We start from the raw sequence: 16,151 nt of genomic DNA on the forward strand, positions 1-16,151 counted from the left end.
TAACTTTTTTTAGAAACATAAATTATTTATTGTACACATAAATTATTTTATATGCATTAAATTATATTATAGACCGACCTTAATTGATAAAACTTCATAAAAAGCAGTAATAAGTGCATAGATATGGCTATATTAGAACATGTTTGGACATTAATATGCCAAAGATGATACAAAAGAAAAAAATATTTTGTGATTGAATGATTCACAGATTTCCAATCTCTACTTCATAGTCTTATTGTGCACAACATATTGGTGCTTCTTATTATTCTGGATTGAAACACGTAAGTTTACAATAGAGAGGCTTTCAAAGAGGCCGCAAATGAAAGAAGGATATGAAGAGACATCAAAACATCACCATTCAATCTGTTTCCCACATGAGCGATGTGAGATTTGCAATTAAAATGACAGATTCCAGCTCTTGTAGTTACAGTGAGCAGAAGCGGCAGGTTAAGTGCTTTTCTGCTGTTCAATACTTCAAAATCAGTGTGGCATTGATGTTTGCAGCCCTCGAGTGGCTTCAGCACACAGAACAGGGTTTCTGTCCTTTCAAACGATAAATCTCAATGCCAGTCACACTTTGAGAAAAAAACACGCTTTAACCTTCTCGAAAATCAGACACTTACAGAAGGCACCTGTTCCTTTAAAGGTGCAGTGAGCAATTTTTGAGAAACCCTGGTGAAAGTGAATTAGCCAATCAGCAGAAAGGGGCGTATACATTCATTATGGGGGAGGGGCCACTGAGATGATTGCTCGATTAAATTCGAATACTTGATTTTAAAAAAATACTTGATTGCAATTTACCCTTGTCGAGTAACCGGCAAAATACCAGAAGTCGCACATTCAACGGATGTGAGACCATGAACCGCATTATTAGACCGTTTTCTAAGGCTGCATGATGTATTAAAACCATTTAAAAACCATAGTGAAATCATAAAGGCTGCAGGCATGTGTCATAATACGTAATGTAATGTACATAAGATGATTGTATATTATATATATTTTATTATGTATTTTAATAGTGTATCATTACTTACCATATCATTGCTTGCTTTTGATTCTTTATTTAAAACCAAAAATTATTCCCTCATTGTTATTATACAGTAGTCAACATGTGAAGTGGATCAAAACCTTTTATCAAAGCTATACATGAATTTCGAACAATACCCGTTCTTGACTTAATTTATAAGCGTATTGTTTGCTTAGGTCTATTTTTATCTATTTTTATGCTTGCTCGAGCCCCTGCCCTATTTCAAAATGAATCATAAGTGCGCTTCTCAAACAATTATCAATGATAATATTGTGGTCAATAAAACAAAATGCATTTGATTATAATTAACATGAAAATGTGTACAAAACTAAAGTAGCCTAAATTCACGTTTATTTTTACGTTTCTGTCAGTCTGAGGTGTCGTTGCTATAACTATACTATGGGTTACGTCACTTGCGTCAAGTTGCGTGTGTTATTTGGTCTTCGGTCTCGTCGTTTTCGAGGGTCTAACACTCTGGAGTAGTGTGTGGACGGCAGGCATAAACGTAGCAAAAGTTATGCGTTTTAAAATGAAAATGCACTAGTGTAAACGAAGATATCCCACAGTCTGCTCGGGAACAGATGCTCTCCAGCCAAATATGGTTCTTTCGGTGAGTATATGGCTCGACAGCAGGAAAAAAATAAACCAAACAATTTTTTAACTTTTTTTTTTCCCCTCAATAATAAAAGGTTGTGCGTCGATTCGATGAAAAATCCGCATATCACATATTTTAAAATATTACATAATTAACTGAAGCCTGTTTGTCATGTATAATACACAGACCAATCGTCATCTGAACGTGGAGTGGATCGGTAATTTTCCGGTCATTTATAAATAAATCGTTTGAAAATTACATGGACAGACGAATTTACATATATGAAGCGATCTGAATCTGCGTCGCTGAACTAATGGATGTTAATTGACTACAAAGCACTGCACAAAACCAGCACCAAAAGTAGCATTAATGGTAAGTATAGTAATCAAGTTTGTTAAATAAAGCCCAGGGGCCGTATTCACAAAGAATTTTAAGGCTAAAAGTAGCTCCTAACTGGCGAATTTAGTAGCAACTCCTAAAAATAATGGGCATGTCACTCCTAACTTTAGGACTCCTAATTTTTTTCACTAAAAGTAATTCACGAAGCATTTTAGCCCTAAAAGTAACACCTAAGTCTGGGACAGCTTAAAAGAAGTCGAGAGGACTCCTAATTCACTAAGACCTATTCACAAAGGATTGTAGCGCATATCACCGCCTCGCAGTCGTCCGGGGTCCGCCACACAAGCGGGAATGCTGCATTGATCTGCAAACAAATCTTCTCCTATGTCTCACGCTTAGTTTTACTTGATATCCCAGTGTCGAATTTCCCTTTTATTTTTATTTTTTTATTTTTTCAGCACCAACTGGGCCAGCAGCAGTAACTGATCCTGCGTCCAGTTGGGCTTTCTTTTCCGTTTGGCGAGTTCATAATCCACCGTCATTCAACTATTACATTACTTCAATAGGAGCAACATTTACTTGCTTTAAGTAGTCTATTTAGGCTATGGAAGCTTGTTTCCGCCACAGAATGAAAAATAAAAAAGCTAATTGCGACTTTTTATCTCACAACTGCGACTTTATTTCTCACAATTCTGACTTCATATCTCGCAATGAGATAAAAAAGTCGCAATTATTTTAATTTATTTTTATTCAGTGGCAGAAACAAGCTTCTATACTAATAGGATGTCAATTAACCAAGCAAGTGTTAATGCAAGTGTCGTTTTTCATTATTAGGCAAGTGGCGGTTTCATTAGGGTATTAGGCTACCTTAATTTAATTTAATTGAATTCACCACTTTTCTCTCTCTTTCTGCCTTTTTAGAATTACACTTCACTGGGGCCTGCACAAACATGTCATTATATATGCATTTCGATGACATTACTATTATTATTTTGTGTAGGACACAGACATATTTAGATGTTGTAATTCCATGATTTGTTGCGTCTGTGTTATGTTCCGCATGATGGCCCTGTCATCTAACAACCAATCACCGTGATCATTGCGAGGAAACTCGTGCATGAGAATTGACGTCATCCATAGCAACGAAGACTCACTCTTAGTTTAGGAGTTGTCATTTTTCCTTACTAAGAGTAGGTCTGAAAGGCGTTGTGAATAACTTTTAAGAGAAAACTCCTAGCTAAAATATTTTAATGGGATTTAGGAGTACTCCTAGTGGTAAAATAAAATTCTTTGTGAATACGGCCCCAGGCCTATTATGTGAAGTGTAAGCGAAATGGTGACTTTATTATTATAACATTTTTGAGCAATAGTGTAATAGAACAGAACTACTGGTCAAAAATTTGCACACATTGATGCAAAGCATATATATATATATATATATATATATATATATATATCATACCTGTCAAGTATCCCGTTTTGGCCGGGAAAGTCCCGTATTTAACCCTTCTTTCCCGCCGTCCTCCCGTATTAGTATTTTCCCGTAAATCTCCCTTATTTTAACCTGCGCTATTAAAAAATAATAATGGCGGATTAAAAAAAAAAAAAAACATTCCCAATCTGAGCTCTGTCACTAGCCACGCGATAACTGCCAACTGCAGTAGCCTACTATAGTACTGTAGGTGGCAGTTGTCGCGAGGTTAGTGTGTGAGGTCAGATGATGAGTGACAACGCGGGCGGAAAAAAGAAAAAAAAAACGGAGACCGATGATGGACGCTACGACAGAGACGGAAGGCACTCCTGCCACAAAACCAAAACCCTCATATAAATACCGCGATCAATGGGACAGCGAATTTACTTTTCTGAAGAGGAGAAGGGTATGGGACAGTCACGCGTTTTGTAACTGCGACTTTAGCATCTTAAAACCTGTTAACCGTTGCCAGTGCGCCGGCGCACTGAAGCGTTTTTTTGTTTGTTTAAATAGTTCAAAGTTACTATCAGATTTAATGTTATTACCTTGACAAACTATACATCATTAAAAAGATATAACACTCAATTTCTAATAACTTTACAAAACTTTGTAGCTATTAATAACTATTTTTTCATTATGACAATAATTAATTCTACATTTACAATAAACTGCCAGGTGTCAGCTTTCAAATGAGATTACTTGTGATTTTAGTGCAAAGTGTTTATGAACTATAGGCTATCTGTTTCAGTTTGGGTATGCCATTTCTGAGGATTTTTCAAAAGTGGGGTTGCAGCCTAACAGGTTAAAGAATGGAAAGTCTGCAACAAATTTGAACAATAACTCACTAAAAGAGTAAAGAAAAGTTATGTGACATGTAAAGAAAAACTGTAAAAGAAAAGCAATATGAAATGAAAAGAATGTGTGGAAAGAAAATAAAATGTAAATGTAGAGACAAGCAATGTTAAATGAACAGAAAATATGCAAGCCTTTAAAATAAATGCTTTTCATATGTACCCTTTTGTGTTTTCATTTAAGCTATAACACTTGTCTTAAAATGTAAGGGATAACGTGACTGGAGCTTGGTTGCGGTGGTGGGACTGCTCGCGGTGGGCGCCGGAAAATTTCCCTTATTTTCAAATCCAAAACTTGACAGGTATGATATATATATATACAGCTTTTTTCTATATATACCCCTTTTTACATTTCAGCCCCTGCCCCTGAGGAACTCTCTGCGGGTCCCTGATTTTAATTAATAGCCTCGATTAGGCTAATCGTCAAAATAATCGAACGATTACCAAAATAATCATTGGTGACAGCCCTGGATTTGGGGGCGGAGTTATCCAGATAGGGGTGTGGCCTTTTGGTTAAGGGCGTGTTTGTTTTAGTAATTTCAAATATCAAGAGGTTTCTCAGGAATCCCTTACTACACCTTTAATTCTTAAGTTCACGTTCGGTTTTTATAATATCTGATGTTCTTAATAGCCAAAAAAAACTTTTTACCAAAGTCAAAAACAAACAAACAAGCAAAGTATTACAGTATTATATTCTCTCGATGCTCTGAGGGCATGTTTCTGCGGGAAAAAAAAACATCACGACGTGCATGCAGTATATAAAAATATCACTGACTTTTTCATACAGCACAGGACAATAAAGCAACTTCAAATCACCACAGGCCACCTTTGATTGTCAGTATATGAATGTGCATAACACAAGTTAAAGTTCAGCGCCTGGAAGGCAGAAAAGTTTCAGGCTTCGAAATTGACTCTGACGGAGATGATACGAGTCTGAGATGACACGCGTTTTCTGTGTGAGCATCAATATCTCGAGGTCAGAACTAGAATAGCACCACCCTCGCAAACAGAAAGAGCTTTTTTTGCTCAAAACAACAGAAATCCTGACACAGCCTATTCTTTATGTTTAGGTTTCCATGTTCTAGGACGCCACCATAACACAGCCTACAACATGATACTTGAGTTGCTAGTGCTACACGTGTACATGATTAAGTAGGCGAGAAACCACCACAAAACTAACTAATATAACCATTCTTTCCCCATAGGAGATTTGATTAAAATGACCAATTAAGCTCAGAGAATGCAAATGCAATGTGATTTCACTAATGAAGACTCACGTAATGATCAGAGTGATTGTTTTCTCCGGTGTGGAAGGTGATGTCACGGATTTCACGTCGAGTGCCTGTTCAAAATAACGCAATTTGCTGCTCCATCAGTCCAGTTCGTTTGCGGTGAGAGGCGAGTATAAAGATGTTACTGTGATTGTTTCCTGTAGCCGTAATTGAATTGCTCGCTTGCAGATTACTTCAGCGTGAACTTTCTCCATCATGCATTTTTGATTGGCTAGTTCTTAGTGTTTGTATCAGTTAACTTATTCTGTTTGTTTTTAGACATATTGTTACAAAGTTGCACCAGTAGGTGGCGGCAAGTTACTGTCTTTATGAGTGAGTAACTTGTCCAAAACCACGACTTATATACCAATAAATAGGGCATTATTTGAAGGCACACCCATTTGTAGTGGTGTGGGAAACCATAGTGGATGTTATTAAAGGGATAGTTAATGAAATAACTATGAAACTATGGGATAAAAATGAAAATTCTGTCAGTAAATACTCAACCTCATGTTGTTCAACCCCATAAGACTTTCGTTCATCTTCGCAACACAAATTAAGACATTTGTGATTAAATCTGAGAGCTGGATCACTCCTCCATAGGCTTCTAAGGGATTGAAAAGTTATTAAAGACATCGTTAAAATAGTCCAAGTGACTACAGTGGCTCAATCTTAAGTTTATCAAGCGACGAGAATACTTTTTGTCCGCAAAAAAAAATACTTTAAAAATCAGGCCTACTCTGGGGACTAAGGCCTTTTGGTCCGTTTTCTCTATTTTTACATTTGGGCTTATAAACCATATGTAATGGAGATGGAACACTATGTGTTTGGTATCTATGGATTCAGAAGACCCTAAGCTAACATAAGCATGCATGTAATGTGTTTATAAAGGAACTATGGATGAAAAATGTACAATAAACTAGAGAATTTCAAAAACGGAAATTAGATTTTTGTCATTTATTTCTGAAAATCACACATCACACAACAATAGTGAAAAGTTTTTGGAACAAAAAATATATTTGTCAAAGCCTTTTCTTGACAGACATGTGTAATTGTTAAATAAAATGTGTAAAGAACAATGAAAAATTTAACTTTATTTACAAATAGTCCCAGGCGTTTTTCTTAGGAATGCTTAGAATTTTCTAAGCAATGCTTTCTCCTCGTCACTCTCCAGTAATTGTTCCAGAGTTTGTTTCACCGTAAATCGTTTACTGCTTGCCATCATAAAAGTGCTGAAACAATAAATAATGCTATAATTGTATGTGTATATATATATATATATATATATATATATAAATGTTATAATTGTTCTGTCTCTCTCTCTTATAAATCTCTGATAATCCGCTCCATAACCCTCCGTTCGCTCTCTCTCCTTCTTTCCATTCGACGCTGTTTGCGTCATATTCCTTGCTATAAAACACAACCCCTTTCAAGGCTACAGAGTCCTCTGATTTGCTAGAATACGTCATGGTAAACTTCCTCTGATTGGGTAAGAAAAATATTCCTCCATCGGCAATTTTTCCATTGGTTGTTGCTCGCGGAATCTGCCAAACAACATCGATTTCATTGGCCTTTTACATAGTGGTATTGCGCAACAAGGAAGTGTGTATATTTACAAGCCGGGTAAGTTATCACTGTTTTCAGCGGAATCTGAGGAAGACGGTAAAAAAGACCGCACCTCTCTATCATTAATAGTTTTTAAGATAATTACACATTTGAAAAAGTATGTCATTTTGGGCGGTACCGCCCGATCCGTCCCCTGAGGGTTATAAACTAAAATAATGACTTTATTTCAACTATTCATTTTCTTTCTCTGTGGGCCTCGAGTCAGTTCACTAGTGTAATAGTGTAGCGCTTCTGTGTTGTACGTCACACGCATCATCACACATGACCAGCCTCGGCCAATAGTGAGCCTACGTGTCACGGAAAGTCTTGTAATTACTGACAGAATTTTCATTTTTGGGTGAACTATCCCTTTAAGTGTACTCATTCAATCTCATAATGCACTGTGTACAACCAATGTACACTCAACGGCTAGAGAATACCCATAATGCACTGTGAGGGTCGTGTCGAATGGATTCCTGTGTCTTGCCAGAAGATGGCGGCACTGAATCATCCATCATCCATTTTCCAAACCGCTGGTCCAATGTGGGTACAGCATAATATCATACAGGTTTAAATTCCTTTGTAATTGATTATTAAATTGTTCAATTAAGGTTTTTCATAGTTTTCATGAAAGAGTTCAAGATACATCTTGTCATTACTACTGGAGCGGCCAGTTTGCTAAGTTTCAAATGATAATTAAAAAGCAAGATCAAACTATGCAAAAGGTGCACCCAATTCACTCACTCGTTTTCATTCACTCCTTCAACTATATTAGTGGACTAATGTAGGGAATAATAAATGATGTTATGGGGCGATTTCGGACAAAGCTACTTACTTGTTTATTGGTTTCGTTCAAAAACAATGATTCATTTGGAAACGAAACATGAGTGAGTCATTGAATCATCCATGCACCTGATTCATAATTCATTAGAGAATGAGTCAAATGACTGGCTTTATGACTCAATGAATGGTTAATTTATCATATTCGTTCAAAAACAATGATTCATTTGGAATATTAAACATTGTGAATCATACATTCACCTTATTCATAAGAGAACGAGTGAAATGACTGGCTTTTTAAATCACTGAATGGTTTGTTTATCATATTCGTTCAAAAAAACATGATTCATTTAGAAACAGAATATGAGTGAGTCATTGAATCATCCATTCACCTGATTCGCCTGATTCATACGAACGAGTCAAATGACTGGCTTCATGAGTCATTGAATGGTCCATTTATCATATTCGTTCAAAAACAATGATTCATTTAGAAACAAAATATGAGTGAGTCACTGAATCATCCATTCACCTGATTCATAATTCATTAGAGAACGATTCAAATGACTGGCTTTATGAGTCAATGAATGGTTAATTTATCATATTCGTTCAAAAACAATGATTCATTTGGAATATTAAACATTGTGAATCATAAGGCTTGTTCGACTTGAACCGGCGCTGCACAGACCGATCGGTTGATGACATCAGAGTACCGCGAGAGCGATTAGAGAGCAGACGGCTCCTTATGCTTTTGAATCGCTCTCGCGGTACTTTGATGTCATCAACCGATCGGTCTGTGCAACGCTGGTTCAAGTCGAACAAGCCTATACATTCACCTTATTCATAAGAGAACGAGTCATGTGACTGGCTTTATGAGTCAATGAATGGTTTGTTTATCATATTCGTTCAAAAAACATGATTCATTTAGAAACAGAACATGAGTGAGTCATTGAATCATCCATTCACCTGATTCGCCTGATTCATACGAACGAGTCAAATGACTGGCTTCATGAGTCATTGAATGGTCCATTTATCATATTCGTTCAAAAACAATGATTCATTTGGAAACGAAACATGAGTGAGTCATTGAATCATCCATTCACCTGATTCATAATTCATTAGAGAACGAGTCAAATGACTGGCTTTATGAGTCAATGAATGGTTAATTTATCATATTCGTTTAAAAACAATGATTCATTTGGAATATTAAACATTGTGAATCATACATTCACCTTATTCATAAGAGAACGAGTGAAATGACTGGCTTTTTAAATCACTGAATGGTTTGTTTATCATATTCGTTTAAAAAACATGATTCATTTAGAAACAGAACATGAGTGAGTCATTGAATCATCCATTCACCTGATTCGCCTGATTCATACGAATGAGTCAAATGACTGGCTTCATGAGTCATTGAATGGTCCATTTATCATATTCGTTCAAAAACAATGATTCATTTGGAATATTAAACATTGTGAATCATACATTCACCTTATTCATAAGAGAACGAGTGAAATGACTGGCTTTTTAAATCACTGGTTTGTTTATCATATTCGTTCAAAAAACATGATTCATTTATAAACAGAACATGAGTGAGTCATTGAATCATCCATTCACCTGATTCGCCAGATTCATACGAACGAGTCAAATGACTGGCTTCATGAGTCATTAAATGGTTAAATTATCAGATTCGTTCACAACAATGATTCAATTAGAAACAAAATATGAGTGAGTCACTGAATCATCCATTCACCTGATTCATAATTCATTAGAGAACGAATCAAATGACTGACTTTATGAGTCAATGAATGGTTAAATTATCAGATTCGTTCACAACAATGATTCAATTAGAAACAAAACCAGTCAAATGATGAGTCATTTAGTATTCAACTACAGTACATAAACTAAAAGCAGTTGATGTGCAGATAAAGTCTGTAGTTTTCCGTATATGAAAGTGTGTTGATTTGCAAGTCTTGAAATTCATGTGACGTCTTTGAATTGTTTTAAATGCATTAAAACGTCCTCCTTGAATGTGTTCAGTGTTCACCACAGGCAGTAATACAGACCCGCTTTCAGCGCTGCCTTAATGAATGATGATGATGATGATGATGATGATTTTAAGCAATAAACACACACAACAGGAAGTAGCAGCAGGAGGCAGGAAATGGAGCGCAGAAGGTCAATGACTGTGGAAGAATCATCAAAGTGTTTGTTTGCTGTCAGTGAAGACGGCTCTCATATGGAAAGACAATGAAATTAGCACTGCATTTTATTTCCTTCACTCAATCATCAAAGATGAAAGATTTACAGCTGGATAACCCGTGGAGACAGAGACTTAGTTGCATTCAGGACATGGAAAGCAATTATAACATTAACAATGGTCCAATCAATCAATAGACAATCAATCAATTCAATCAATCAATAAACACCTTTAAAAAAAAACATTACGATTGAAAAAGCTTATTAATGAGTAATAATAATGAGCTTTTTCCATGGTAATAATTATTTTTATTTCTAAATATTATTATTCATGTTTTTTTTCCATTTGTAATTATTTTATTGTTTTTAATTGTTATTATTCAAATAATAACAAATTATTATTACTGATATTAATCTTGATAATGATATAATTTATATGTTTTTAAAAAGTTCATTTACATTATAGTATATTATATATACATTTTTGCAATTCCGTTTGGTGACGCTATAGTGGCGCTGAAATAACACTGTAAATGTTGTGCTTATTTACATTAATATATATTTTTTCAGAGCTCAGTTGTCTCTTTTTAATCTCCGGTTCTGTCATGCATTGCTTGCCATTTTCCAAATAAACAAAGATAAGCGATGCTCTGCAGTTGACACTTGTTGATGAGCAGATATGGGGTGTCAGCGCAGTGTGTGTTTGTGTGTAAGTGCCTCTGTAATTCAGCACAGAGATAAGAAACAGACTCACTCATACACACACACACACAGACTCTCACACACTCTCTTTCTCTCACACACACACACTAACCGGAGCAGTGCCACCATGAACTTAGACTCCAGCTATGAAACAAGCGGATGATCCTTATACGCTAATTAATGTTTTTCAGATAAACCAGTCCCTAAATTGCATATTCATACAAAACAAACAAACTTAACATGTCAGTCATACGTCTATTTCAATAAAAGTGTGCGGTTCTTGGGTTGAAGTATGGACTTGACTTCTTGTCATCAAATATCTGGCAATTTCTAGAAATTTCTGTTCATGCACATCCTGAAAAAAATTAAAGCTACAGTTTGTTAAACAATGGAATCGGGATGCTAACCAGGGATTAAAATGGAAAATTGTAAACGGTTAGCATCCACATCTCTGCCTTACAGCCAATCAGAACTATTGGGTGAATGTCATTTAATCAATATTCATGAGGAAAGCTGATAAGGTTTATAAAGCCCACACAAATTTTAGAATACACGTGCAAACCAAACACACACACACACACATACACACACACAACTGCCGAGGGAGCAAAAGCAAATACACTGATTTCTCACATTCACTGTCTGAACACACACTCACACACACACACACACACACACACACACATACACACACACACACACACACACACACACACACACACACACACACACACACACACACACACACAACTGCCGAGGGAGCAAAAGCAAATACACTGATTTCTCACATTTACTGTCTGAACACACACTCACACACACACACACATACACTCTCACACACACACACACACACACACACACACACACACACACACACACACACACACACGCACACACACACACACACACACAGAACTGCCGAGGGAGCAAAAGCAAATACACTGATTTCTCACATTCACTGTCTGAACACACACACACACACACACACACACACACACTCACACACACACACACACACACACACACTCACACACACACACACACACACACACACACACACACACACACACACACACACACACACACAACTGCCGAGGGAGCAAAAGCAAATACACTGATTTCTCACATTCACTGTCTGAACACACACACACACACTCACACACACACACACACACACACACACACACACACACACACACACACACACACACACACACACACACACACACACACTCACACACACACACACACACACACACACACACACACACACACATACACACACACACACACATACACACACACACACACACACACACACACACACACAACTGCCGAGGGAGCAAAAGCAAATACACTGATTTCTCACATTCACTGTCTGAACACACACTCACACACACACACACACACACACACACACACACACTCACACACACACACACACACACACACACACACACACACACACACACACACACACACACACACAACTGCCAACGGAGCAAAAGCAAATACACTGATTTCTCACAGTCACTGTCTGAACACACACACACACACACACACACATACACACTCACACAGAGAGAGAAAGAGAGAGAGCTGACAGGATTAGACGAGTGTATAATCCCGCAGGATTCGGCTGCTCTCGTTCTGCAAATGAATAAATAAATGGATTGTGGAGCTTCGACACGCGGGTGGTGGCGGTTATTCACACACATTTCCTCCTGCACAACACAAATGAATCCTGCTGTGAACAAATGAAGCATTAAATACTAATGCAACACAATCCACGCCAGACACACAAAACTATTGTTTCACCAAACTAATATTCCTCCCGTCGGATTTGTTTTGTGATACTGACCAGCTCACTGTACATTATTGTTCTTACATGACTACTTAGCAAATAGCCTAAATAAATAGTTTAGGCTATATAAATTGTGCATATACAAATGTCCAAATATGCACTACATACATTCACCATGTGTTGGGGAAAGTTACTTTTAAAAGTAATGCATTACAAAATTGCGTTACTCCCAAAAAAAGAAACTAATTGCGTTACTTAGTTACTTTTTAAGCGTTACCTTTTTCACCTGGGCTGGGCTTCCTTGTATGTTTTTTAATAACAGCAAAAAAGTAATATTTTTGGCAAATGTTAAGATCCTTGGAAATGCATATTTACTCCTGTACAGTAGAGGGCGCCGCTCAAACAAATCTTTGAGCCGTTCTGGATTAAAGAACAATAGGATACAGGGGAAGGAAGTTCAACTCTCTTATTTCTAAATCTAATCTAAAGTAATTTTTGCTTATTAGTGTGGTTGAATTATTAGATCATCGAAGGTCAGCAGCAAAGACATTGATTAATAAAGTGAGATTAAAAACATAAAGTATATTTGTGTAATTTAATATAGGCTAGTTAATTATAAAAAATTTGAGTAAAATTATGAGATTGCATTTTACTTTTGCTTTTTTTGAGGAATACTGAATGCTTTCGTGCAAGTGAGATGAGCAAATGCATGTTCACATTTAGTCTAGAACTAAAATATCCACCATGTTTACACACAGCGCGCACACACACACACACACACACACACACACACACACACACACACACACACACACACACACACACACACACACACACACACACACACACACACACACACACACACCTCCTCACTTAATTTCACTCAACATGAGGACAGGAGAGCTGTCAGTCAATAAATATGAAAAGCAACTTACTTATTTGAAAAAGAAACTTGTTTGATATTTTATTGTAAATTGAAAAAGTAATGCATTACTTTACTAGTAACTTGAAAAAGTAATCTGATTACTTAACTCAAGTTACTTGTAATGAATTACACTAACACTGCATACACCAAGCTTTTTATGAGAAATTGATTGAGCAAGGTAGCCAAGAAGTAATTATCTGTAAAAGTAAAGTAAAAAGTAAAGTAATCTGTAAAGTAATCTGTAAAAAAGTAAAAAAAGTAATCTGTAAAGAATTTTTTTAAAGAAAAAAGGTAAAGTAATCTGTAAAGTAAAAAAAGTAATCTGATTACTTAACTCAAGTTACTTGTAATGAATTACACTAACACTGCATACACCAAGCTTTTTATGAGAAATTGATTGAGCAAGGCAGCCAAGAAGTAATCTGAAATCTGTAAAAGTAAAGTAAAAAGTAAATTAATCTGTAAAGTAATCTGTAAAAAAGAAAAAAAAAGTAATCTGTAAAGAATTTTTTTAAAGAAAAAAAAGGTATAGTAATCTGTAAATTAAAAAAGTAATCTGATTACTTAACTCAAGTTACTTGTAATGAATTACACTAACACTGCATACACCAAGCTTTTTATGAGAAATTGATTGAGCAAGGCAGCCAAGAAGTAATCTGTAATCTGTAAAAGTAAAGTAAAAAGTAAATGAATCTGTAAAGTAATCTGTAAAAAAGAAAAAAAAAGTAATCTGTAGAGAATAAAAAAAAAGGTATAGTAATCTGTAAATTAAAAAAAGTAATCTGATTACTTAACTCAAGTTACTTGTAATGAGTTACCCCTAACACTACATACACCAAGCTTTTTATGAGAAATTGATTGAGCAAGGCAGCCAAGACCTGTCAGATCCCATAATCGCCATGATGGCCACATCTGATTAAAATGTCCATCTCATCTTTAAAGGCTCTGTCGTGTACAATAAGGGGCCATTTTCTGCCTCTCTGGGGCCGATGAGTCCCATTAGGGTCTGCTTCTGGCCAGATTGATCCTCCTGAATAACACCTAATCCATCAACTCTATTCAGTCTGTCAGCGCCGAAGCCCGACTCCCGTTCCAAACCATTTCCTCTGAACACCGTTTTTCCCAAACGTTCCCACGTCTGCACCTCAGATCTCCGATGGGAACAGTGTGATTGACACAGAGATTTTCTTTTAGTGCCGAGTGCCCGAGAAAAAGGCAATTAAACCATTTTTTTTGCTCGTTCCTTTCAAAAGGTCATTTGAATGTGTCGAGCCACATTTATTTATATAGCCCTTTTTACAATACCGATTGTTTCAAAGCAGCTTTACAGAGATAACAGGAAAATAATGCAACAAAGTTTGTTTCTAGAAGAAAATAGCGTCACAGTCACAGCTTAAGGGAGTTCAGTGATGTTTAATTTGTGTTGTAAAAAAGCTATTAATTTAGTTAATTTATATATATATATATATAGCCGGTCTGGAGAAAATCGTGATGTCACCGTCCAGCTCAGTTCAGTTCTCATATAATGGTGTCAATGCAGTCAGATCAATAATATTGTTGAATATTAAATTAAGTGTTGAATATTAAACAAGGTTTTAACTTATTTGAATCAACATTCAGAAGTAAACTGATATGGGTGATGTGAATGACGTACGAAATCATTGCAAGTTCACTTTGGATACGACGTGTTGGTTATTATATATGTATATATATACACAATGTATAAAAAGCACTACTTTAGCTCAATCAATAGAGCACATGATAGCAACAATGCCAAGGTTGTGGGTTTGCTTCCTAAATCCATAAACTAATAAATTGTGTACCTTGAATGTACTGAAAGTTGCTTTTATGCTAAATGCATAAATGTAAACATAAAATAATTTGGCTGGATGGCATTTGCAGTTAGCCCTAGCTAGCAGATGTCTTGACTAGGCCTATTTATATTTTTCCTGTTACAGGCTTGAGACTGTGTGTGTTTTTGTGCCATCAGTGAATCGAAAGCAAGATGTTATCTCCAGAATGGCGAGTCCGTGAGCAAAGACACGTTCAGATATCCATCTCCAGGATTTATAGATGTCCTTGGTTAGTAGTGACTCAGCAAAACGCAAAAAAGTTTAAGCACTCAGAGCTTTTTACAAGAAAGTATATATATTTTTATTTTTCTTTACCAAGGAATATTATTAAAACCACCGCCTTCCTCGTCTAGCTTAACTGGAAGCAATGTGAGGTTAAACAGTGCATCATGCACAGCAAAAAACAGCACTTCAGATTGTAAAAACACACCTGCTGGCTAACTTTACATGAAGAGTGTAAAGTAAATAGTTACTTTTGACAGGTTTACTAATATAAAAATGGTTTACGTCGTCCTTGTTGACAGGAAGCTAATGTAATGCCGACCGCTAAGGCATTTGTCTGGGAATCTCTTCAGCCTGAACTGAGGATTGTTTTAAAGTCAGAAAGGGTCATAAGTCTACGAGTTGAACGAGATGGGAGTGTGTGAATGAGGGAGACACAATTGTTTCATGATGGTTTTGAGCTGTTAGTTTGAGCTTTTATGGTCTATAAGTAAAATATAAGACTTCAGG

At 36.3% G+C, this 16,151-nt stretch overlaps 1 long non-coding RNA gene across 1 annotated transcript in view; it reads right to left on the reverse strand.

Annotated features, from left to right (window-relative positions):
* Nucleotides 1-5,751, reverse strand: part of LOC143744055 (uncharacterized) — a 36,476-nt gene extending 30,725 nt beyond the window's left edge. Inside the window, exon 1 of the long non-coding RNA XR_013205776.1 lies at nucleotides 5,561-5,751. This is a non-coding gene — a long non-coding RNA (uncharacterized LOC143744055). The remainder of the gene's footprint in view (nucleotides 1-5,560) is intronic.
* Between the last annotated feature and the right edge of the window lie 10,400 nt (nucleotides 5,752-16,151).

This window comes from Siphateles boraxobius, unplaced genomic scaffold, assembly GCF_051911475.1.
Source record: "Siphateles boraxobius isolate OS27281-9 unplaced genomic scaffold, OSU_SipBor_1 191, whole genome shotgun sequence".
Classification (NCBI taxonomy): Eukaryota; Metazoa; Chordata; class Actinopteri; order Cypriniformes; family Leuciscidae; genus Siphateles; species Siphateles boraxobius.